This window comes from Syngnathus leptorhynchus, chromosome 19, assembly GCF_054491065.1.
Source record: "Syngnathus leptorhynchus isolate UIUO chromosome 19, UIUO_Slep, whole genome shotgun sequence".
Taxonomy (NCBI): Eukaryota; Metazoa; Chordata; class Actinopteri; order Syngnathiformes; family Syngnathidae; genus Syngnathus; species Syngnathus leptorhynchus.
Window position 1 is genome coordinate 2,477,394 of NC_141213.1, and position 24,002 is coordinate 2,501,395.

At 45.0% G+C, this 24,002-nt stretch overlaps 1 long non-coding RNA gene across 2 annotated transcripts in view; it reads right to left on the reverse strand.

The window, feature by feature from the left end:
* Positions 1-23,769, reverse strand: part of LOC147041619 (uncharacterized) — a 31,171-nt gene extending 7,402 nt beyond the window's left edge. The window contains exons 1-3 of one of the 2 annotated variants that reach the window (XR_015069125.1): positions 23,079-23,769; positions 18,120-18,262; positions 11,986-12,067 (exon numbers count right to left, since the gene is read on the reverse strand). This is a non-coding gene — a long non-coding RNA (uncharacterized LOC147041619). Of the gene's footprint in view, positions 1-11,985; positions 12,068-18,119; positions 18,263-18,341; positions 18,493-23,078 lie in introns of those variants that run through there. The other variant, XR_015069126.1, reaches the window with a different exon arrangement.
* Between the last annotated feature and the right edge of the window lie 233 nt (positions 23,770-24,002).

A 24,002-nucleotide genomic window follows, 5' to 3' on the forward strand; every position in this document is an offset into this window, starting at 1 on the left:
TATAAGAGCTTTTTATCCTAGCGAAGAGGAAAAGGGAAAAAAAACAAAACATCTGCCATCACTGATCCAGCCCACGTTCTTCAAACAGTAATAATAAGATGCCACTTCATTAAAGCATTCACGGCAAGAAAAGCAACACACACACACACACACACACACACACACACAAGTGTGTGACGAAACAGCAAATCATTTCCAGCGAGACACAAAAGGGGAAAGAAAGGAGCAAATCAACCCCTCACAAAACCGCGAAGAGGAGACAACTTTTCAAGCGTGGCTTCTTTTACAGCGGATGCTTTTTTTACAACACGAGCGGGCCCTCAAAAGCATTTGAAGCTGTGATAATGTGGAGGTTTTATGGTTTCAATTCAGAGAGCATGGCATTGTGCTGCTCCTTTTATTGTCTGCGCCTTGGCCACATGGGGGCAGTATAATGCATAGGCAAATACAGCTGACATTACTTCTCAATAGTCGTTCTTCGCAGAGGATAAAGAATGAGAGTATTATTACATTGACTGTCTAGATGACAATTGATAAATAAATAAATAAATAAATAAATAAATAAATAAATAAATAAATAAATAAATAAAACTAATAAAGGAACTTTTTTTTTTTAAATGCTCTTTTGTTTCCGACATATGTCATCTAATGTCATGTGATATAAAACAAAGAGCACACAAGTTGACCCCGTAGCCTAAAAATCTCAGCCCCTCTCTTCCGGTCAAGTGAATCAGCCGCGACAAATATATGCAATTAGGTCACGCTGGCCACCGTGACCCAAACTAGGGCTACACATCACAGTTGAAATTAAACCAGTATGAGGTGAGCAATAATGTAAAAAAGGTTCCTCGCAGCAAAATGCTGCAACAAGAGCCCAGGATCAAATTAAGGAACATATGGTAGCTCCTAAAAAAGTTAATACAGCTATAAGCATGTACGACTCTCCCAGGTTGGTTGGTGTCCATGGCAGCGCCGTGAAACCCCAATAAAATGGAGTATAAAAATGCAAATGCTTCTGCTGTCGATCTCACCTGTCTCTCCTGGCCTCCTGGCCTTCATTTTTGGCCTCAATCCCTGACAACCTCACCCACTGAGCTACAGATTGGCCAGCACACAATATCCTCCCCTCCCCTCCCCTCCTCACGACCACCACATCAACACAATGAAACCACCTTCCACCGGCCGCTCTGTCCGGTTCTCCGTTTTGTCCATCTCAACCCCGTCGTTGATTTGATTTCCCGGAGCGGCGTCCAAGTCTATCTGCGACCGCTCGGTACATTTGGCGGCGAGAGCGAGCATTTCCTACGCGAGCCAAACAAAGGTTGCACGCTCCATCATTCAAAGAGGGCCGCCACGACAGCTGCCTCCGCCACGCTCGTGCTGACAAACGGCCAGAAAAACAGATGGTTTGTGCATTCATGACCAGTTTAGTGGAAGCCCGGGAGTCGCCCCCATTCAAGGGGAGGGTGCAGCTTTTTTTTTTGTCCGACGCAGCTTTTCGGTCTGGTAGAAAATTAGAAATGCATTTTAAAATCGTTCCTTAATTATCGAGGTCACGCTAGGCTCTGTGGAGAGGATGGCGAGCGGCGCCGCGGCAATCACTTCAAACGCTGCCAACGGCATTTACATACATTTTGTAAATGCTTACGAGAAGCAGATGCATTGGATTCTGGAAGCCAATGTGTTGCTTCATCATCTAAAAGCAGCAGCCGTTCATATTACTATTTTTAAAAAATTACATCAAGAAATGCAGTTACCATCATTTTGATATACAATAAAGAGGTATCGGGTATTTGTGGAAACTGCCGATACCAGCAATCAATACTTAAGGGGCAAAGTGATGTTGACCCAAGTAAGTTTGTTTATTGCAAAATTAGCGGCGCGTCCCTAACAATGCGGCGAGAAAGGCTGAGCGGATATGAATTAAAGATAACCGCCACGTCGCCCCGCGTCTGTCTTTTGCTTCGAAACCATCTGGACGTTCAATATTACATCCTCGCCTTCTCACGCCGATCGGGATCAGAGTTTTGTTGGCACGTCTTCACGAGACCTCTCGCCCAGATGTGCTCGCCCGGGCTGACGGAACGCATTTGTCGCCGCATCACTCCGGCCCACGAGAGGGGGTTCGTGAAAATGTCTCCAAAAGCCGTCCCCGGGAATGAGGCGGCGCAGCTGTGCTGGACTTGAGAGGCTCTTTGGCTTATGCTAAATATGAATGCGACATTATGTCACGCTACAAAATTAGCAACTTTGAAAAACAGATGCACACAACTAAAAAATTTCTTCTAAAGATAAACCGTAGGGCGAGCGGGCGTATTGCGACCGTATTGGTCGTCATGCGAGCCCGGCATCATCGCGGCGGACGACTGAAGCCTCATTAGCATAATCGGGCTGCTCATTAGCATAATTCCTCTACCGGTTCGTCTGGGCCGCCGACTGGGATGAGCGCTACAGTTAGGGGACGCCCACCAGCAGACGGGAGCAAAGCACACATGGGCATCGCTGACCTATAGGAGAGGCGCACGCGGTTGACATGATACAAACAAGGATGCACACAACATGCCCTACATGACCGGTTACCACTTGAACACTGCCCTCCTCTGACCGTTCAAGGAATTGCAAGTAAATTAGAAAGATAATTGTGCTTTAAAAAGAGAATGTAAATTACGTTTGAAATGATAAAATAAATTTTTTTAGACTTAAATTGGGTTAGGGTTAGACAAAAACTGCTTTTTTTGGTTAGATTGCAGCCTTTTTTTTTGGCAGAGGACGCATCATCACAACAAAACGTGGGAGGCCTTCAAAGATAGACAGCGGCTCTCTGCCAAAGGCACGGGTGCTCAATTGACGGAGTGTGAATTTGGACCCAAAAAAAAAAAAAAAAAAAAAGCAGTTGGATCAAATACATATAAAGGTAGCGGGTGGGAAATAAGTCACAGCAGGATATCATGTTAGAGACTCAATTATCTCAGTTCTACACACAAAAAAAAAGCTTTTTATGCTAGCTCACTACCCATTATTATATTATAGCCGTTATTTTCACATTACATTTAATAACCTTACAGTAACTTCTTCCGATATAAAACTTAAAACGCCGCTTATACAAGCGCTAAAATGTTAAAGCGTTGGTACTGCTTGCGCTTTGACTGTAATTAAGTTCCCGGTAGACTTTAATCAGCATTCAAGCGCGGGATCATCAGAGTGTGATATACAGCAGAGGCCCTGTCAAGGTGATTTGTCGTCTTGCACCACGGCCATCACACACACACAAACACACAGTCCCAAATTAATACCCACAAGTGAAACCGTGACCCCGCAGAAGCCAGCCCCGACCTGCCGTCCCAGAACTTCCCATCGGCTCCGCCCACCACGGAGCGGGCGGACATGTTCCGTCTTCCCTTGTCTATTCCCCCTCGCAAGTCTGAGCAAGGACAAGAGCTAGGCGGGATTAGACACGGATGATATATTCCGTGTACTGTCAGAATCTTTAAATAAATTGCATTTACACAGAAAAAATGCTTCATATGGAAATCATATTAATAATTTCAGGTGTACAAGCGTACAAAATGAGTAAAACAATATAATGTGAATGGAATGTCAAGACTCAAGGCCAAAAGGATCATAATAATAAACCTGGCCACAAAATGGCTGCTGCTTGGTTAGCCGCAAGCTCCATTTTGGGACCTTTGGCTCCCATATTTAATTAAAAATCCATTATCGCCTCGCGTCTCCAGCCCGATCGGCACTTTTAATTTCGTTTAAATGGTTTTAAAATGCACACGATCAGGCAAAGTGTTGTTAAAGCGATCCGGATCCTGGTTTCGAAGATTGCGCACATCTGGAAGTAGCGTTAGCGAGATAAGATCGAGTGTTGCGCCATACGGCGGCGGATCTCTGAGGAGGTCTAAATTTAAGATGTTTAATAAGGAAACACCTGAGCGTCGGGCAAAAACGGACAGATTGAAGGGACGAGAGAGCTACAGGTAAACTAAAAGTGGATCATCCCCTTCACATCCCATTGCCGCTCTCCTTCACTGTTACCTCGGTGAAGGCGAGCCAAGGCCCGAGCTCCCTTGGCTGCAACTAAGTGGCTTGCTGGCATATGGCGTAACCTCCATTTGAGTGCTAAAAGCTGGAGATTGTTTTTGTGGAGCAGATGTTGGCGGGCATTGGCAAGCAGCGCAGCTGACTGGGCCACACAGCTGGGAACACAGTGTGTGTGGAAGTGTGTGTGTGTGTGTGTGTGACCCACATTAGTGGGAGCCGTTTGTCCTGCATTGTCTTTGCTCGACCCGTTTGTTAGCTTTTCTTCCGTTTCCGAGCTTGCCGGTCGTTTGATTATATTGATCCATAACTTTATGAAGTAGATGAGGAGGCTCTAATTCGCGTGATCTGTGAGGAGGGATGTTCTCCGGGGCGGTGCAAGGGCCGATTTTAGCTCGTAGGGGGCGCCGATGAATTTCTTTCGGGGTGATACAACAAAAGATGTGTTAAAATTCAGTTTTTATGGTGAATAAACTTCGCCGCCTTACTTCACCTGCACACTATGAGAAAAAAGTTATCTACAATTTTTTCCATCTGTCTTGTCTGCGTGGATTAAATTTCCTAACAATTAGACAAAATCTCTCGGTGGAGTTGGTCTTCAAAAGACACCTGGGAAATCCGTGAAACTGACTGACGTCGTGGATTCTCATTCATTTCACTGGGCAAAGATTCGATCACTAAAACCAACTTTTTTTTTTTTGGGGACCGTTTCTAAAAACAAAAAACAAATATTTGGTTGCTCCACGATGAACGTAAATGACTTTCCACATCGACTCGAGCAACTGAAAGCGAAATGAGGACACTTAATACGCCTTGCCTACTTTTCCAAACCCAGAAGTGTCCCGATGCCAAGGGTGGACAAATGAAGATTACGCCGAGATTATAACAAGGATGCCAAAACCATTATCCAGTCTACTTTGACAAATGTTGTGCCTTAGTGCGAGCAGATGGGCCCGAGACTTTTGGGTGGGGAATATTCGTCACCCAGTTGGCTCCAAAAGACGAGGATAAACGGTGATAAAGGTCTGTCTACTTAACGCCGTTGCTTTCTCTCCATTTTGAATTTTGCTATCATAGCAGATTGCTATACATTCATTTTTTACGCTAGGTGATTTTATTACGTACGCCGGGGAGGTTCTAATAAAGTGTTCCTACCTCGGTGTGCCAGCAGAAAGCCGGAGATTGGGCAGAGCAATTTGGCTCCGGCCACTTAATTATGAGAGTGTTAAATGCCGTATGCTGCGAGCACGGGCAAAACAAACTGGCCGGGAGCTGTGGCAAAAGGACAACACGCACGCACATCGTTGCGAGGTAAAAGGTCGAGAGTTACCCGTCAGTCAGCGGGGTCACGACAGAGCGCTACTTAAAAAGTCATTTTGGGAATTGAAAGGTGCTCGCGGCGCTAAATTGAAGACTAAAGAGATGCTAAGTGCGTGCCTTGAGGTGACCGCTAACGAGCGCATTTGGAAACAACGCTCGTTAATTTACGCCGTTTATTGCGTGATTATGAAAGCTAGCGAAAGGTAAAGCGGTAGGAGCGGGGACACACTCTGTTGCACTTTGTTTTTTTTGCTGTTGCTGCCAAGTGCAGAAGTAGCACATGTCCATCAAAAGTCAAGTTGATACGAGACGCGAGTGCTGAGGCCTGCTCGTGAGTTGGATGGACGGGAGTGAGTCATCGCAAAGAAAAGGAATCAGCACGTCGGGACTCAGATGGCTAACGCAGTACGCCGAATATTTGAGCCAAGTGAAATCTAATCCGCCCTGGCTCCTGCTCCCCTGTCAGGTGCCCATTTCTTTCCCCCCTGAGCGGCAGGGGCCGGTTTGTCGTGGAAGTAGTTGCCGTGAAATCTCGATCCCCCCCGAGGACACGTCAGAAGGGCTTCTCGGTTATGCGGTCGGATGTGTGCTCATAACTCGCGTCAAAGCAGTTCGCTCGAAACTAAACTCCCGCTTGTTCCTTTTCTTACGAGATCAGTGGTCACGGGCTGAAAGTAATGGTGGGATTTTTTCGGCAGACTGAAAAAAATTCTAAGAAATTTCCAAAGTAGAATGAAGTTCCCGACGCTAATAAAGTTAGCATCTCAACATCCTCTTAAATTTACTACCTATGGGTTTTAAATGATGAGTAATTGGATTTTTTTTTTTTTTTTGGACGGTTCAAGCACGCCATGGATACTCGCTTTAGCTCAGATCTTCAGATCTTCTCCTTTCAGCTAACAAAGGCAGCTCGACGTCACGTCACTGTCATTCCGCTCATCCCATCATATCCACTCTGCTGGTCGCAGTCGTCAACTCCGACGAGCTTTCACCTGAGCTGACAGGTGACTGTCCCGAGGCCACAGGGGGGGGGGGGGCTTAAACCTGCCAACCATTCGTCAGTCCAGCACAAAACCGTCTCCTCCGTCATGTCATCACCACCACCACGATCACGCGTCAACTTTGAGTCGGGAAACAGTAGCGTAGATTACTAAAACAACGTTGCCCTGAGCTAGGGCAATTATTACGAGGCGGCCATTTAAACGCTGACTGGATAAATAATTACAAATCCGATTTTGCTGTAATTGTTCAGGTAATACGAAAACTCAATGAAAACACCACAGGGCATATAGTTTCTCATTCCTGTACGTTTTTTTTTGTTTTTTTTCCAATTTTGTCAATTTTCAGGCGCCGTGAGGGAAGATTTGGTTGACGTTTTGAAAGACGGATCCCCGTCGCTGTTATCTCAATTTGCGGTTAAAGATCCATCCGAGCGTGGACGGTTAATGGAACTGATACGGCCTGAAGGCAAATGACACAACTAACATGTAAAAATAATTCACAATCCAAAGACTGTGGTGCCTTTAAAAAGAAATTAATCCTTTATTTGTCTTCGGTGTATGTTTAATTTGACAAACAATTGCTAGCAGAGCTCGAAAGATTCACCGGCACGTTCCCTTGTTGTCGTCCTTCTCGTTATTAGACAGAGATTCATTTGAGGAATGGTAAAGGTTGCGCTGACCTAGCCCCGTAATCACACATTTTTTGGATGGGGGAGGCCGACGGCGCCATATGGCTAACCATCACAACAATACATCAATTTCAGCCTCGCCATCATCTTTTAGATGAGAAATTAGGATTTTTTTTTTTTTCTTTTATCCTCGCTCGGTATAATTCCACTCAATCGCTTTGTCTTTTCAAGACCTCATTAACAAAAAAATGATACAGAGTTTGAAATGTTGATGCTCTAACGCCGCGCTAATGATGACGTCTTTATTGATTAAATAACGGTTATGAGCGGAAGAAACTCTAACCGCCAAACATGTAAATGAGTAACCTTTCGGAGGGCTCGGTGGCAGATGGGCAGTAAGCGGAATGGGGACGGAGCTTGGCTTGAATAAATATCCGCCGCTTGCTACCCTTCCATATTCCCCAAAATGAGATTGCACAAAAAGATCTGGGATTTTTGGCAATCCCGGCCGTCTCCGTTTGGTTTACATGTTAAAAAAAAAAAAAAAGTCAATCAAGTGAGAAGAATCGAAAATTTGCCATTGCAGCCAAAGCACCCGCCCGGAAATTCAGAGAGGGACTGTTTTTGTGCTAACTTGGCAGCGGGTTTAGGTGACCTTGGGTCCGCACCAGTTACGGGATGACGCGGCCCCGGTGACCAAACCAAATTAAGCAGCTGTCAGCGCCTACCTGCAGCTCCGAGCCGGCCGATGATGATCAACTTACGAGCGGTCGGGGAACGCGAGCGCCCCTCCCGTCTCCCGTTATTGTTTCCCAATCGAGGATTACAGCATTTTTAAGTTTGCTTTCAAAGTAACGACATAAACGTTTGAAAAACGTCCGACAGACTCGACAATGAATAATTGAAAAGGAATTCGAATGCTCGGGGTTCTTCATCTGTAAACATTCTAACCCCGAGGGAGAGACAACAAAAGGTGAACGGAGGTGACGGTGACGAAACGGGATTGTGGCCCGCTACCGCCAAGATGTTACGATATATAATTCATAACGCAACGTGGGGAATAAAAGGCGAAAATAAAAGCTAGGAGCAGTCGTGAATGGTAGCAGACGAAAGACTTGAAGGATCTTTATAGCCGCGACATAAAACAGCTGCTGTAATCGATCAACAACCTACACAAAGGTGCAACGATTAATCGATTCATCGCCAAATAAACGATTACACCGGTCAACAGATTTTACTGGATTTTTTTTACGTAAATTAAAACAGCTGCTGTAATTTATCACTAACCTACACAGAGGCGCACCGATTCATCGATTCATCGACAAATAACCGATTACACTGGTCAACAGATTTTACTCGATTTTTTTCCATCTACTATTTCTTCTTTTATTTCTAATGATGTGAATTACCTATGATAAATGAAACCTAAACTGCACGGCTTCTCGTCGCAACATACTGTACCGTCTTGAGCTTCCAACTGTACTCGCCGCATTTAGCTTGTCACGCCTCTGACAGATTACGTAACGTCAATCTGGTGCTAATAAATAATCGGCCAAAGAAAAATAATCAAAATGGCACGGCGACACGTGCTCGCCGTTGACTCACGCCGTTTGACTTGATAATTTGCGCTCTCAGCGTCAGATGTTTAAAAATGCATGTAATTCAAGGCTTATGTCCACCTCATAAAAGATAATATAAGGCAATAACAAGATTCTATATAAGCATGTGGAGTATATTTGCTTGATTAATTATGAGAAAAATGGCAGATTCTAATATATAGCGGAAAAACACTCCAAAAACCGATTAATTGCAATATACATGTATGATTTCTCCCAGGCAGATCATGTGACTGTTTAAGAACAGCACAAATAAAAAAATGGAGCTCCAGCTCAATTTAATGATTCAACAGTCTGAAAGACGAGACTGGAATAGAATTTGCATGTGTCTGTATACAGTGAGGGAGGAAAAGGGGGGGGGGGGGGGGCTGCGTTGCGTTGGGGGTGTCAAAGGAGTCCTCCAGATCAAATAGCCGCACGTAGCTTGACAGCAGGTAAATGATGTGTCAAGCGAAGGGCTGCATTTCAATCCTCGCATATTTTCCGAAAGGCTCCTCGCCGTTTCTCGCCCGCAAACACGAGCAGTCCACGCTAACTGTTTCTGATTAAAATGTCAATAAGACGGCGGGGCTCTTTCATCTCTCGGCCCCTGAGCTGTCCGTCTTCGCAACTCGATTCGAGTGGTGGGAGTGTGGTGGTGGTGGTGGGGGGGGGGGAGTCGCACGACAACGAGGTCCGTTTATCCACTCTGAGGACCGGTGTCGTGTAATAATCCGCGTCTCTGGGGAGCATTTAGCCTGATGGGAAACGCTGATTGGGGCAAAAGCGCCAATGCAACCCCCCCCCCCACCCCGTTTCACTGCAGCTGCAGGTGGCTACAGAGGTAAACACACTTATCTAGGGATGAAGAAAGGATACAAACAAACATTCCCTCATACATTGCTTATAAAAGATTAGGATTCAGCGCTTTAGTAGAACATTTGAACTTTATTTGGGGTTAATCTGAGCCTGTGTGCCGACTCCCATTTCACGAGAAAGTGAGTGCGATTGCAAACACAACCGAAACACAGCAACATCGGCAGGAGTAAGAGGGTGTGCACACTTTTGCAACCACATTTTGTGTTTCTACAACAACAACAACAAAATTAGATTTAGAAATGATTCCTCCTTTCCATCACATTTTAACAGGGGTGTGTCGACTTTTTATATCCACTAGCTACAATTCCCAACGAGAAAAGCGAGAATGAGAAAAGAAAAAAAGCGGAATACGGTCAGAGCGGGCGGCAGCTGTACCCACAGATGCTTGTGTTAAAACATCCTTATTCACTTGTTCCCCTCCGCTTGTTTGTTTGCTGCTAATTTAGCCCTTAAACGTTAAGGGGGAAAAAAAATAAATACATGCGGCTTTGTTGTCATACTAACAAGGCAATTAGCAATCATTACACATCTCGAGACTGCCTGCAGGCCCGTGCTGGTCACCAATTCCCTGATTTCTAATGTCTTACTTAGTCGATTTATTCTCCACTGTATTATCATTAGCTCACAGTGTACCAAAAAGGATGAAGAAGGGGCGGCGATTCATCAAAATGTCAACTTCAGAAAAAAAGAACAAAAATAATAAGCTAAAAAAAAAAAAAAAAAAACAAGACTGGTTGCTAATGCTAAAAATCGTGAATTTAAATCCTGAAGTAACTGATATTTGAACACAAACGCCTGCAGCAACAGATTCAGACATTCAATCTCCGTCCTAATCTTTATCCGGAGCAATTTGCTCAACAAAAATCAGTAAACCCAATCAACAAATGACACAATATTGAACCACGGAAATCTTGTAGCATCAAAACAAACCCTAATGACACAACAGAAGAGCGTTCATGGTCTCCAGCGCTCTTGTAGCCTCATTTCTTATGCACATTCATCTGGCTTGGGACCACACTGCACAGGGGTGGGGGGGTGGGGGAGTGGAGCTCGCAGCGGACTAGAGTCCCTGGGGCCAGGCCCTCTGTTCACGGGGATCTTGGGATTGGTCCCATCCGCACTCCAACCCCTCATTTACCTGCCTCAGTTCATCAGAGCAGCTATGACATCCATATGTTAATTTTTCTTTTTAGGGTCACGGGACAACTGGAACCATCCCAAGCGTTTTCACCGCCGAGGTTTTGATACCTCCCCCATGAGAAGAGCAACGAACATACCCGCAGATGTGATCTGAGCAACTCCTTGACCAGTCATCTGCCAACACATGACGGACAATAAGGCGTGTCAGGAAAACATGACAGACCCTCGTCCGCCTGCCCGTCGTGACGAGAAGCCCTGTCGCCCGTGACAGCCCTGCTGTCAATCATACGCGCCCACGCCACGGATAGAGTGGACACCAGCGCGTGCACACAACACAACTCGATTGGAAAAACACAAATAAGACACTTTACATCTAATCAAGACCATCCCTTTGTGTTCGGGGTGGGGTTGGTGGTGGGGAGGGGGATAAAGGGAACTATGATGCTTTATTTCTAATCATCGTAAATTACGGACATCAATCAGGTGAGGCTCAAATTAAAACGTCCGCCTTGACAAAGCAATGGCAATGTGAATGGTTTTGATTTAAACTCAAAGCGCTACACGTTAGGTTATTTGAGGAGCAACGGAGGAATTAGGAGCTATACAGAGCGTTAGAATAGCTATAGCTAGCTAGTAGCTATGCTAAAGTAAATTGCCTTGAAGATATCAAATAAGTCATCCAAAAAGAACCACTCGTATCGTGACCCCTACTTGTCTTTGCGTTGAAACAGTGGCCAAGTCAAATCTAATAAAGTAAAAGCAATCCAATTTGGGGTTTTTTTTTTTCTTCTTCTTTTTTTTTTAAAGGTAGTATTATTCTAACCTTAAGTGAAGCGCTATCGTCCTTGCGGGGCTCCCGTCACGTTAGGTCACAGATTTAAGGCCAAGTAAGACGACGCTGTAAAACGGCTAGAAACTAAAAGCCGCTTTATTGTTGTCAACTTGTGAAAGTAATTAGTGTAATTGATCAAATTATCAGTTTAAGTGCACCCGCTTAGCATGTACTTCTTAAAAAATAGATATATATTTAAAGATTAAAGGCAGCGGTCATTAAAGACCAGTGGTCGAGCACAATGGAATCTTTCCAATTCATCAAATAAGTGTGGCAATTAACTAAGTGAGGGCTTGAGGGGCGGGCAAAGGGTAAAAAATACAATAAAAGTGACCAGAGCAGAATTATTATTATGAAGGAAGTGCAGGAAGAAAGAAAAGTTTTACGATCTATGTTTTCAGCAATTTCATGGAAAAAAGGCCTTTGTCTGTCTGGTTTGTGTTTCAGAAACTAAAAATTGTGCAAGGAATGTTTTATAACTTATTTTCAAAAGGTTATGGTTTGCATTTTGAGAACATCAGCTTTAGAGATATATCACAGCTCACCTGTTTTCCGGGTTTGGTCACGTGACGTCTGAAATGCGAGCCCGAGGGTCCGTTCATATCAATTTCCGTGCAAATCGACAACCTGGGATTGATGAAAATGTATCAATTAATATAATTCATACTTATTCGTCATGTGTTAGCATTAAGCTAGCAGGCATTCCTAAGGCAAACGTCATTGTTTTCAATACACAACAGGTGTTCCACTTTTTTTTTTAGTATTTTGGCTGTAATATTAGATATTGTTTTTTGTTAGCTAAAAGATAACAGAGTTAGGACAGAAAGCCATTTTGATGGTTAATGTTTTTTAGCACTTTGAGGAAAAAACGTAGCGATACCCCGGGTTGGTTTTGCAGTTGGCCCAATGAGGATGGCGGCATCCCTCCCTGCCCAGATTAGCGTTATATCGAGCAGATGGCGGCTCCATTTTGAACTTTTGCACTGGTGCAAAATAAGCTTGGGCGGGCGAGTCAGGCCTGTTTTTTATGTTTCTTCTTCTTCTTCATCTTCTTCCTGGAGTCGCTGACAGAAGCTGCGCATCAGTTGAAGGGGATGTGTGAAATAGCGTTCGGCGCTCGGGACACAAACACGACGGCGAGGGAAGAAGAGGCGCACGGTGCGGAGGACGAACATGCTGCTCCGTCACATGCTCGGCAATTAATAAAAAAAAAAAACGTCATTATGGGCCGCATTAAACAATGCGGTGGGCCAGATCTGGCCCCTGGGCCTCGAGTTGGACACCTGAGCTCACTGCACTGAGACTTGACAAGAGTCCAAAAATCCAATGTCCTTTCGCCAGCCCACCACCCACTCCCATTAGTATCATCATGTTGTCCTCCACCCACCCCCGGCAGAGTGGCTTGTCTTGGCAGGCCCCTCGCCCACGTCACGCCAACTGAAGCATTTTCACGTTTTGGTCAACGGAGTGGGGGGAAAAAAAAAAATAATGTGGCTAAGGCGGAGGCGACATTTGACTGACAAAGTGACTTTTTTTGGAACGGGCCCGTGCCCATTCCAGTCAGAGTTTATTGAAGGTGATTTTGATCTCCTCGATGAGGACGCCGCCATCTGTCACCTTGATTGCATGGCGGCCTCTCCGGGGGGAGCGCCGTGGCTCCTGATCGTTTACAGATTGCGCTGCTTGCGCCTCCATAAGGGCCACATGCGCGGGGCCAGATGGTGAGCATACACGCTTATTATGAGTCTTTATCTCTGTGCAGGAAGGAGTGGAACCATTAGGCCTCCCTCAGGATCCCCCCCCCCCTCCCCTCCTCACCACCCTCCACACACACTCCTCATTGCAGCCGTGCTGTTCTTCTACAAATATACTCTTCTTCACACACACACTTGTCAAAAAAAAAAAAAGCAAACACACACATGGAGTCAGGGCATGTGATGGCTGTGTTAAAGCATCTGCACAGATACACAAGTACACACAGATACACACTCCAACACCTGTTCATAATTTGACATTTGACATCGAACAATGGTGCTTTAACTTTTGAAATTGAAATTCTTCTATAATCATTGCAATTAGCGGAAGCGACCCTGAGATTAGGCATAGTTTAGGTTTGAATTGAATTCAGGGATTCTTCACTTGCCACTAGAGGGCGCCACACCTGGGGAATCACAGAGGGGGCGAAAACCTCGGTCCAAATATGGTACATTTATTATTCTTCCAAAAATCTATTAGGGTCATCATTTTTGGGGATTTTTTTACTCTAGTTTATCTAAGATTTAATATTCATTTCCAACTAATTGACGTCTCAGTGATCAGCTGTGGAGTCTGTCGCCCCCGTGCTTGACATATGCCCCTCATGACCAGGAGGGCCGCGACGTCGGCGCTAATTTGTCATGCTCCTTCGCCTTTTTTTTTTTTTGTGTGTGTTGCTTTTTATGACGCTTATTATTTCATTTGGGACACGTTCTAAATGAATCACTAATGATGTTGCATTTAGAAACGCCATCACAGGAAAGGTAATTGTCCCAGATTCTCCACAGGGGGGCTTTCACTGAAGGTCATTGGGGCCTTAGGGGTGAGCTAATATTGGGCATTACCTGAAAGCCGGGTCCGAGCGTACATCGGTGGGGTAGCGTTGGCCTGTTCCAAAAAACGATCAAGTCACAGCCAAACACGCGGCATTTACATTAAAAGCTCAGCGGGCCAACGCAGCCTGCAGCACGCCAACATGGTCCTACCGAGACACTTTCATCTTCACACTGGGATGACAAAACATGGAACAGAGCGAAAGAACATCCCACAAGGTCATTCAAAAGTATTTGTGACAATAATCTTAAACAAGGCAATGAAAAACCATAGCAACGATGGATTCCTCGCAAGTTTGGCCAAACTAGTACTTGACACCGCGGGAGCGTAGTTATTTGTAGGAGGGGGGGGGGGGCGGTTCTTTATGTTTGCTTTGGCTTGGGCACGGAAAGCACATGCGCAGACTCTCAGCCTTTTTCATCCTTCTGCATCAATCTGTTCCCAAGCTGTTTCCACATTTGGGCCCGGTTTGCCAAGCGTCTTCCTTGGCAGGGACGACGGGGGGATGATGACTGCGAGTCTGCGTCCACCTTTAGACGCCACTCGGAGAACGACGCCATTCCGCTCGTAATCGCGCTTTCATCTCTAAAGTCGTCACGCGGTCTTCTCTGCGTAAATTGTGGCGTAAATATTGCCAAACCCGCGAGACAGCTGCGGCCTATTAAAAAGTGTTATGCTTGCTGATCGTCGCATGGCGCCAAATCCGCCGCCAGCAATTAGCCCAGATGAAATGTTTAATTGCGCCTTAATTTCCATCAGATTTATCCGTCGGCCGACCCGTCGCGCGTCCTTAACGAATCGAATTAGGCGGCCGGAGATGTTTGCTAACATGACAGACAGGCGGGCGCTTGTACAATTTTATCGGTGGGAGGGGGGGGGGGCAAATATCGTTTTTTTAAGAATACAGTTACCCTCAGTGGGTGTCTGGATAGGTGAATGAGCAAAATATCCGGGCCACTTTTTAAAAAGTAAACAAGAAAATATAACCCAGCGTCTATGCTAGTAGTATGCATGAAATTTGGTCGCGTGGAGCACATGCGACGAAGATCGACAGATGGACGACGCAAAAGCCGGGAGAAAAGTCAAGATGGAAGGGAGGAGGAGGGGCGGGGGTACAAAAGGTGTCCACGGCGACTGCGAGAAAACGCCGCCGTCCTGCCAAAGCACGCGAGGGCCGCGTCGAGAGGGGGCCGCTCGTGGCTCTCAGTCGCCAACTCCCGAGGGAGCAGACGGAGAGGACCACTTATCGAGTCTGACTGCAAGGCACGCTGATGATTATGCTAATGTTCCATATAAATATCAGCAAGATGCTCATTACTGCTTTCATGTGATGGGGCTTGTTCACGTTGATGCATCATCATTTGGCCTCATGAAGCAACATTATTTATGCAAAGGCTTATCAAGTGGGACAATTTGGGAAACATGACACCCAAAAATGAAATGTGGATTGAAATACATTCAAATATGATAAGTATATTAACTAAATGAGAAAAGAGATTTTTTTTCAACTCATAGTACATTTTCTTGGTGATAACATCCATCATTTCTATTCATTTGAAATAATAAATCAAATTGAAATAATAAATAAGTAATCCCTCAATGTTTGCCCTCTAGTGGTCGGGGGAGGAATCACTTCCTTGGTACCATTCAGTTGTATTTAACTTTAAAGTTCAATACGTGAGCGTTTAATCCTTAAAAACTGTTATTTTTATGATTCATTTCCATCCAATTTCACGTGCGCTACATTTGAATTGAATGATATGCTTACAGCGACCATTTTGTATATTTATGATGTCATAGAGAGAGAGAGAGAAGGCCAGCATGGGAATTGTTGGCGTATTCAGCAGCATGCGCGCCACCAAACAACATTACAAAGGACCACCAGAGAAAATGAGATGTATGGGGCAAGGCTCCAGAATCAAAAGCGGACCCCCCCCCACCCCCTCCTCATAATCACCATCGCCAACTGTCACCCGGGCTCGACGAGGATTTTGCCCCGCAAACTCGCCGAGTGGCTCTGCAGCGGTCGGACATCCTGCTGAACATGTGGCACCCGTGATAATTACGGCAGAATTAACACAGGGCGGCTTTATGGGCCTTCTGCCGCCGCCAAGCGGATGCCAGCTAGGCTAGCGCACACACGCGCAAACACACGCGCGCACATGGGGCTAGTGTTTGAGCAGCACTCGGGGGGTCCGGGCGCCCACCCGCCTCTCGCACAAACAACTGTTCCTTCTCCTCGAGATGAGGAGCGCTTCTTCGATGCCAAGTGACTCACTTTGGCTTTTTAGAATCACTTAAAGTGAGGCAAGCAGCTAGTTGGACAATTTTTTTTGGGGGGGGGATAGGTTGAAAAAAGTTGAAAACTTGAAAAAAAACTTTTTCACCAATGCCAACCTTTGAAATGTGGCTACAAGCGCAGGGAACATGTTGTCCTTGATTTCTCTCATTTGATCAAAATAACACAATCAAAGAAATGCGATCACAGGCCTTGGGGACCGCCGCTTGTATGAAGTTGATTTTTGTGGAGGATTATCAATGGCTAATGGCAGATGTTTGCACACACCGTCGCCCCCCGCCCCCTTCGTACGCTTTGATTGGGAAAGGCGGGATAGGGCGTCGGTGTGTGACAAACAGATGCTCATAACTCAGTTCAGTGAAGAGCATTACTTTCCAATGAAGATCTGGACGTGGGCCAGTCCGCATCGACTGTGCACAGCAAGACAGGGAGGGAGTGAGCGGGCAGCAAAAGTCATCGACGAAACATAAATGGGTCGCTGATCTCAGCGATTTCTCTCGACGATACATCCCTACATTTTATTTTTCTATAATACAGTAGACCCTAAATCAGCCAGCTTTTTGTGTCGCTCCTTAACTTCCGTCAACATTGTAATAATGCATGAATGTTAATGACAAAAAGGGAGATGGAGCGCATTTAACATCAAGCCCGGCTCGAGTTGGCGTTAAGAGAGAGAGCGAGAGAACGAGACAGGCCGGTGCGGAGCCGTCGTAAAAGGAAGCTGTCGGTGCGAGCGCAGACACGATTTCACGGCTGGCGACTCGCTCGCGAGTTGAGCTGTCTTGAGCTCAAATGATTCAATTAGGCCAGCTGTCCCTGTTTGTCATGGCTCAACTGGCCGCGAGATTACCTTTCGCGGGGCGCATATAGGCGCCTCCGACGCCACCGCGCCGATAGAAAAAAACACGGAAAAGAAGCAAAGGCGGCGGCAGTAACCGTGTTAGCCACTTAAGCGCTAAATGTGTGCATTCTTCACCCCCCTCCGTCTAGTCCCCTTGTTGCTCTTTTCAACTTTACGATGGCTACGATATCGCCCTAACGCCATCGAAGTCTGTTATTCAAGCTAAACGTGGCCTCCCTCCCTTCTTCTACTACTACTACTTTCCACTTTCCTAGGCAGTTAACACCAGGAGTCATTAGAGCTGATGTCTTCTTCGTCTTCTTTTAATATAGTTAGCGCCAAGTAACCTCATCAGACGTCGTTAGCGGAATTGTCAGTCTGGAGAAGGTGACGGGCTCAAAATGGCCAATTAAAAGCTCATTAGCCGCATTAGCGTCTGCTCCCGTTTTTCGTTCTTTTTCAGATGTAAACAAAAGTCATGTTAACATGCTAACCTGCTAGCTAACAAACTCAGAAAAACAAGCAAGGAAACTTGCTTTATTTTTTTATTTTTTTGCCAGTGCTTCAGAAAGGGAGGACGTGGTCTTGGTCTCTGAGCTGTCAAATCTCTCAGCGGGCTCACGCTCATCACAGTGATTGAGAACAATGCCTCGGTGCAAAGCTAGCATTCACGGGCCGCCTAGCGCACCGACTCCACGCCTTTGCCTTCATTAAAGCAATTTTTGTCACTTTCACTCATCAAAGCTGCTTTTCTTTTTTTTTTATCACGGAAATAAATGGTCACATATCACAGAGCCACAATGGCAAATGAATTTTATAACATGCTTAAAGTAATCCAGTAGGTCAAGATATGCTAAGCATTTAAAAACAAAGCCTACTAAGCAAAATAAACTTATTCCTACTTATCAAGAATAAGAAACTAAACAGATTAGCAATTTCAAAGTACTCACAACAGATCCAGGTTGCATTCCTGTGTGTCTATGCTGTCGTCCATCTTTCCTGAGTTATTTGACTCAAAGTTGAGGTTTATCTTTAATACTTTTTGTGAATTCCACACAGGTCCAGGGTCACTTTAGGTTGATGCACCTTATTGCTAACACAAAAATAAACTATTCAGAGTCATGAAATTGTGGTGGGAAAAAAAACTAATAATATTTCCACAATCTGCTCACCACACAGGTGCCCAATCAGTTACCCAATCAGCTGCTCTGACCCCAAAAAGGCGGGGCAACAAACAATGGAAACCAATCGGTGATGCTAACCGGACAACATTGAGTGTTTTTCGAAAGCAAACATACATTTTTCACTCCTGTGACACATTCAGGTGCATTGAAAGCTCTTTTGTGGTTATTGCGCTATTGTCAAACAGCCTCCTTCATGGCCTCTATGATGTCATTATGAGGAATCAGAACTGAATGGATGCTCCGGTGTGTAATAATGGACATCCATATCCATACAGAGTGACTGCTGGGTTTAATGGAGCTCCCCAGTCAAGCTAGTGTGCAATGTTCAGGCCCATTTATTTTTGCACTCCCACTGCAGCGAGGCAAAGGAGGGAGGAAGGTTCTTGACCCCAATGAGCCGCCTGCTTTGCTCAGGTGGCACTGAAGCCACACAAAACGCTTTGCACATTGAAGGAAGTCGCTGACAGGTCCTTCCTGGGACTCCGCTCGAAGTTGCTGGCACCATGATTTTATGAATTAATTTGAAATGAATACACACTAATCAAAAGTCTTACAATAAACAATGAGACTGCAAGAAAACATTTTAGATTGAGCAATTAGGACTTTATCAAATGTGCATATTAGTTGGAAGAAATGTAATTTTGATGAAGCAATCAGTGCACGTGTCATCATCAAAGAATGAAAATAAGTTTAGAAATCAAAGAAGTGAGTGAAAACGTGCCCGCGTGTGGTCATGAAGCGTTGGCGGGAAGTGATCATTACTTTAATTGATGATAATGCTTTTAATGATTGAACATTTTGTCTAATTGATGGTGATTGATTGCACATTAGCGCACAAGGAAAGTGAATCAGCGAGCTAATCAGGGAGACGACAGCGCGGGTCAACGCCACCGTGTGACGGAAACATACAGCGCACACACGTGTGGTGTTGGGGGGGGGGCAGCAGATGGAAGGGGAGTGGAGAAATCATTAGAAGAAAATGTGCACATTAAATATTACTTTGACTCACTTCTGGTTGTTTTTTTCCTGTCACATTGACTTGGGGCATTATGGTAAAAAAAAAAAAATTCCCTGGTGATGAAAATGTCGTTTTTCAGTTCCTGCAGTTCTGAATTATTATTTTTTTTAAACTAATTCACTGAAAGTGACAAATTGACGTCTATAGCCGTCAATGGCAGTGAATGAGTTCAAAATGACAGCAAAGTTCAGGGACGTTAAAGCTCAGGTTTGATGCAGGTGTACCTAATATTGTGATCCACTCTCCGTATGCAAATGTGAAGTGGCGAGGTGGAGAAGTGGAATGTTGGAGTGCGCCGCCCTTTGGCACCGATGAGTGTCTCCGAGCGGCTTTGAGTTTAATGAATATAAGTGCGATAATGTGATTTGTCTAATAGGGTGACATCGTCTAATGGCGGCCTGTGATGATGATGAATCATACGCTTTTCTGGGAGACAAAGCCGACAGCCGAGGTGCTCGGTGAGGAGCTAGTCCGCTGGGCTCATAACGCCCAGAAAAAAAAAAAAAAAACTGAAAAAGAACACTTTAGAGCTGGAGAGGTTAAGTCAAATAGTTCAATAGTCAACTAGAAGAAATAGTCGATTCTCAAAAGACAAAACGAGACACGTAGCGAGCGCTACGACGTTAGCTTGAGGCACTCGCCGTAGTGACGAATGGCGGCGGTTGCATCTTACCCAAGGTTGTTTGAAAGACGCCAAGTGAGATAGAAAAGAAGTGGGTTTATTTTTGGGAGGGGGGGGGTCTTCCTCCTCCGTCGCCGTTTGTCACTGTGATATCTGCTAAACGTGATAATTAATACCCTCATTTTCACTAGCGAGCCACTCGGTGAGGGCCCTAATTAAAACTGATGTAGCTACTTAACGCAGCCAGCATCACAGGTGGGGCCAAATTAATCAGCAAATAGAGCTAAATTGCTCGCAATTGGCGTTTTTTTCCTCATTTTTATATTTTCTTTTAAATCACTGCAACACAGTCGTCGTACATTTCAGGTTTAACGCATACACGGTGACGATATTACGTACGTTAAGTCAATTTGTGTTTCCGGCCAATTCTGCCTAGCAACAAGTGACAAGAAATTCTGCCTCTTGACATGAATGTTATCAACTTTGGGGTTACTCGATTATTTTCAGTCAAAACTTTACCGAAATGAGAAAAAACTAATTCAAATGATTCCAACAACAACAACAAAAAAATCACCGCGTGTTGATGAATGTTTCATTCGGTCACGGCAAATAAGGAGAGTTAATTGCAAGTTTCCATAAATTAGCAAATTGTTATTTCATGTTAATCACAGTTCTTGGGCTGCTTCCTTCCTTCATGAATAATTTAACAATCAGCACAAACACACCCAAAAAAAAAAAAGTTTGTTGGGGAAAGAATGGGGACAAAAATCGTTCACTTTTTAACAGAAGTATTTGATTTCCATAACAGGAACTGAAATATTTGGTATCAAAAGTGGAAACCATCGAGTAAATGGAGCAAATCGGAAGAACGTCAGGTTTCAATTTTAGAAAGGGGACGAGCCAAAAGGTTTCAAACAAAGCTATTCTATCAGGGGAATTAGAAATAAATAACAATGGTGGAAATGCGAGGACGGGGGAGCCGGGCTTAGAAAGGGGGTGTCGGTCCTCGCTCAAGGGGTTAATGCGGAGGCGGAGGAGGGCATCCAGTCAGAAAACAAGAGCTAAAACAAATCTGCCATGTGGAACATGGAAGCGAGTGAAAAAGAGAGAGAGCAGCCACTCAGGAGGGGTTTAATGAGAAGGGGGGGGGGGTTGCGCAATGATGTGGCCTTTGAGTGGAGAGAATGGCCCTAGTCGAGCATGGCCCCTGAAATGAGGTGAGACCGGCGTCACCTGATCCACAATTATCATGGCTGACAGGGAAGATGGGGGGGGGGGGTGAGGTAGAACAAAAAAACAAAAAAAAAATCACAATTGACTTTATGGCAAATTGTCAGGGCCCTTGCGGGATTTCAATGAAAGCTTGTTAGAAAGATTTAGATTTTAGAAGGACTGGAGGACACTGATGAAGAGACGTCTGATGAAAACATGAAGAAGAAAGAAAAGAAGACGGACTCGCTGGTGTACGTGCGGCGCAATAACAGGAGCGCCGATGATTAAGTGGTGTTAAGGAGAGGGAACACTTGTTTGCAAGGACAATCTTTGTGTACTTTTGTGGCGCGCCGGCCGCCTCCATCTTTGTGCAAGCATGAAATGTGTTTAAAGAGATGAATCGGGATCGGACGAGCCGTCCTGACATGATTATGAGGGATTCATCTGCGGCCATCTGCCGCCGTTACGAAGAGGGGGGGGGGGGGGGGGGGGGAGTGCGGACCTTCTGTTCAGCGAGCATGCCACAAAGGCAACGCGACACGGACCCCACGGCTTCGCTACTTAACGTGAACGCTTTGCTGTGTGAAGGTGGGCTTTAGTTCCTGTCAATTAAAATATGTTTTGAGATGTTTCTGAAGCTCTTCTTAAAAGGAGAAAATGACTTTGAAGCCATTTTGTATGGGCTTATGTAAGCAGTGGAGATTTTTTTTTTTTTTTGCAGGACACTTTTCAGGTATTATCATATTCGCACACCATGTGGACGAAAGTGGGGGCATAGCAGATGGGCTTCGTTGCTCACAACGTCCACTTGTCTTAAGTTGTGTAACAGCCAGAACAATTTTTTAAGTCACACCTTTATTCTTTTTTTTTTTTCCCGCTTTCACTCGGATTTTCACAACAACATTTGGACAATGCGGAATATTGTATTACCGATACAGACGAAGCATTCATATAATTATGAACTCAACATGTAATGTGTTATAAACTTCCTGGCAAGGAAAAAAAAAATCCATGCGGTTCATGTATGTATTATTTAAATTTTCAGGTTTTTTTTTCCCCAGACAATTCTCTTTTCCTGTACGCCAGGATATTCGGCTTAATTACGGCGCGCTAATAACCTGTCACAGAGGCGAATGCGGATGTCACACCATATTGCCGAGCCCTAATGGCGGTGGGCAGATCCACTGATGAGCAGTTTTGGGACAATTATGTTCAAATCTCCGCTTGCGTGTGGCTTGATCCAGCACACACGTAAACTGAGTGACGGGCCAATACATGCACGCACTTTTTGGACCTTGAACCCACCAACCCTCCTCCTCGCAAACCATACACCGCCGCAGCTTTTATTATCTTCCTAATCCACATATCCGTCCAGATATGCATAATATCGTGAATTATTTTGACACCGGAGACCTTTTAATTCTCAACAGCCATAATTCATCCTACCAATCGAGTGCGTTGAGAGAGGTTGTTGCCGGGCGGACGTGGTCGTGTCACAGGGGCCGGAGCGTCCCCCCAACCCAACACAACTTTCCTTCCGTCCCTGGCTGAATCCAATCATCCAAGTGGGGGGAAAGGCGGGGGGCAATAATGAGCTATGACCACAATTATCAACTTTTTGTGTGTGTCAATCTGATCAACAGATGCAACACATGGGCATGAAAAGGTTTGATCGCCAATCACATTTGTTGCTAACCAAAACAGCAGCCATTTTAGTTTGTCATTTTGATCAAATTCCAAAACTTTCTAATTTTGGCTGGCTAGCTAAATGCTAATGCTAAAACATTGAGAGAAACGCATATTAAAGCTTTTAAGCAACTGGTATTTGAACACAAATGTACCAACACATTCAGTCATTATAACGGGTACTCACATTGACACATTCTTTATCTTCTGCGAGGAGCTGAGACACCTGAACAGTACAGAAGTCTTGCTTCTAGATGCTCAATGTAGAAGGCAAGCACAATTGCCATTCAATTGCTGTAATATTTGACTAAAAAAATAAATGTAAAAACCATTACAATTTTTGAAGGGCGGAGGCTGGAACAGATTAATAGCATTTGTATTCATTTCAATGAGTCAAGATGATTTGAGACACTGCTGTATTTCTCCGTCAGGGTCAGGAGTCTTGCGTCAACGTCGCACGATGCTCAAACAGTCAGCGTGACCTTCTCTCGGGCGCGATAACGAGCGACATTACATCTCAACAACACAGATCAAGAGAAATGTCTCAATTAAAGCTCCCGGGGAAGGAAGAAGAAGAAGAGTTATCACTCCCGCCACGCTCGCCGCATCCTCTAAAGTTATTTGACATAAATTGCCAGAGTCACATCATTTCCTGCCACCCCGGCCGCCACCGCTGGGATTTACGGCCGATAGCGTTGACTCGGCCTGCTGTCCCGCCGCAGCGGGGCCCTCAACGCACGTTCACATGCAAATATACACGGGCGCCGTCACGATAGCAGACAGTCGATTGGCTTTTAGCCAAGGCAAAGTGTCCGATGTGGACAAGCTTCTCAAAAAGGACAAATATCATATTTAATGTCATAATACGGAAGCATACGAATCCCTCCAGAACGTCATTTAATGCACAATAAAGCGCCTCGCCTACAGTATACACCAGTAAAAGCAAAGCTGATGGGTGCACGGATACTGACAATTATGATTGCAAGGAAGTGAGTGCAATCATTTATTGTAGATTGAAATGCGGGTTCAGCAAGTGCAGCTCCATTTGCTTTTAAAAGCTACCGATTTATTATTGGATCGTTTTTTTTGTATATGATAACTTGAAACCGTG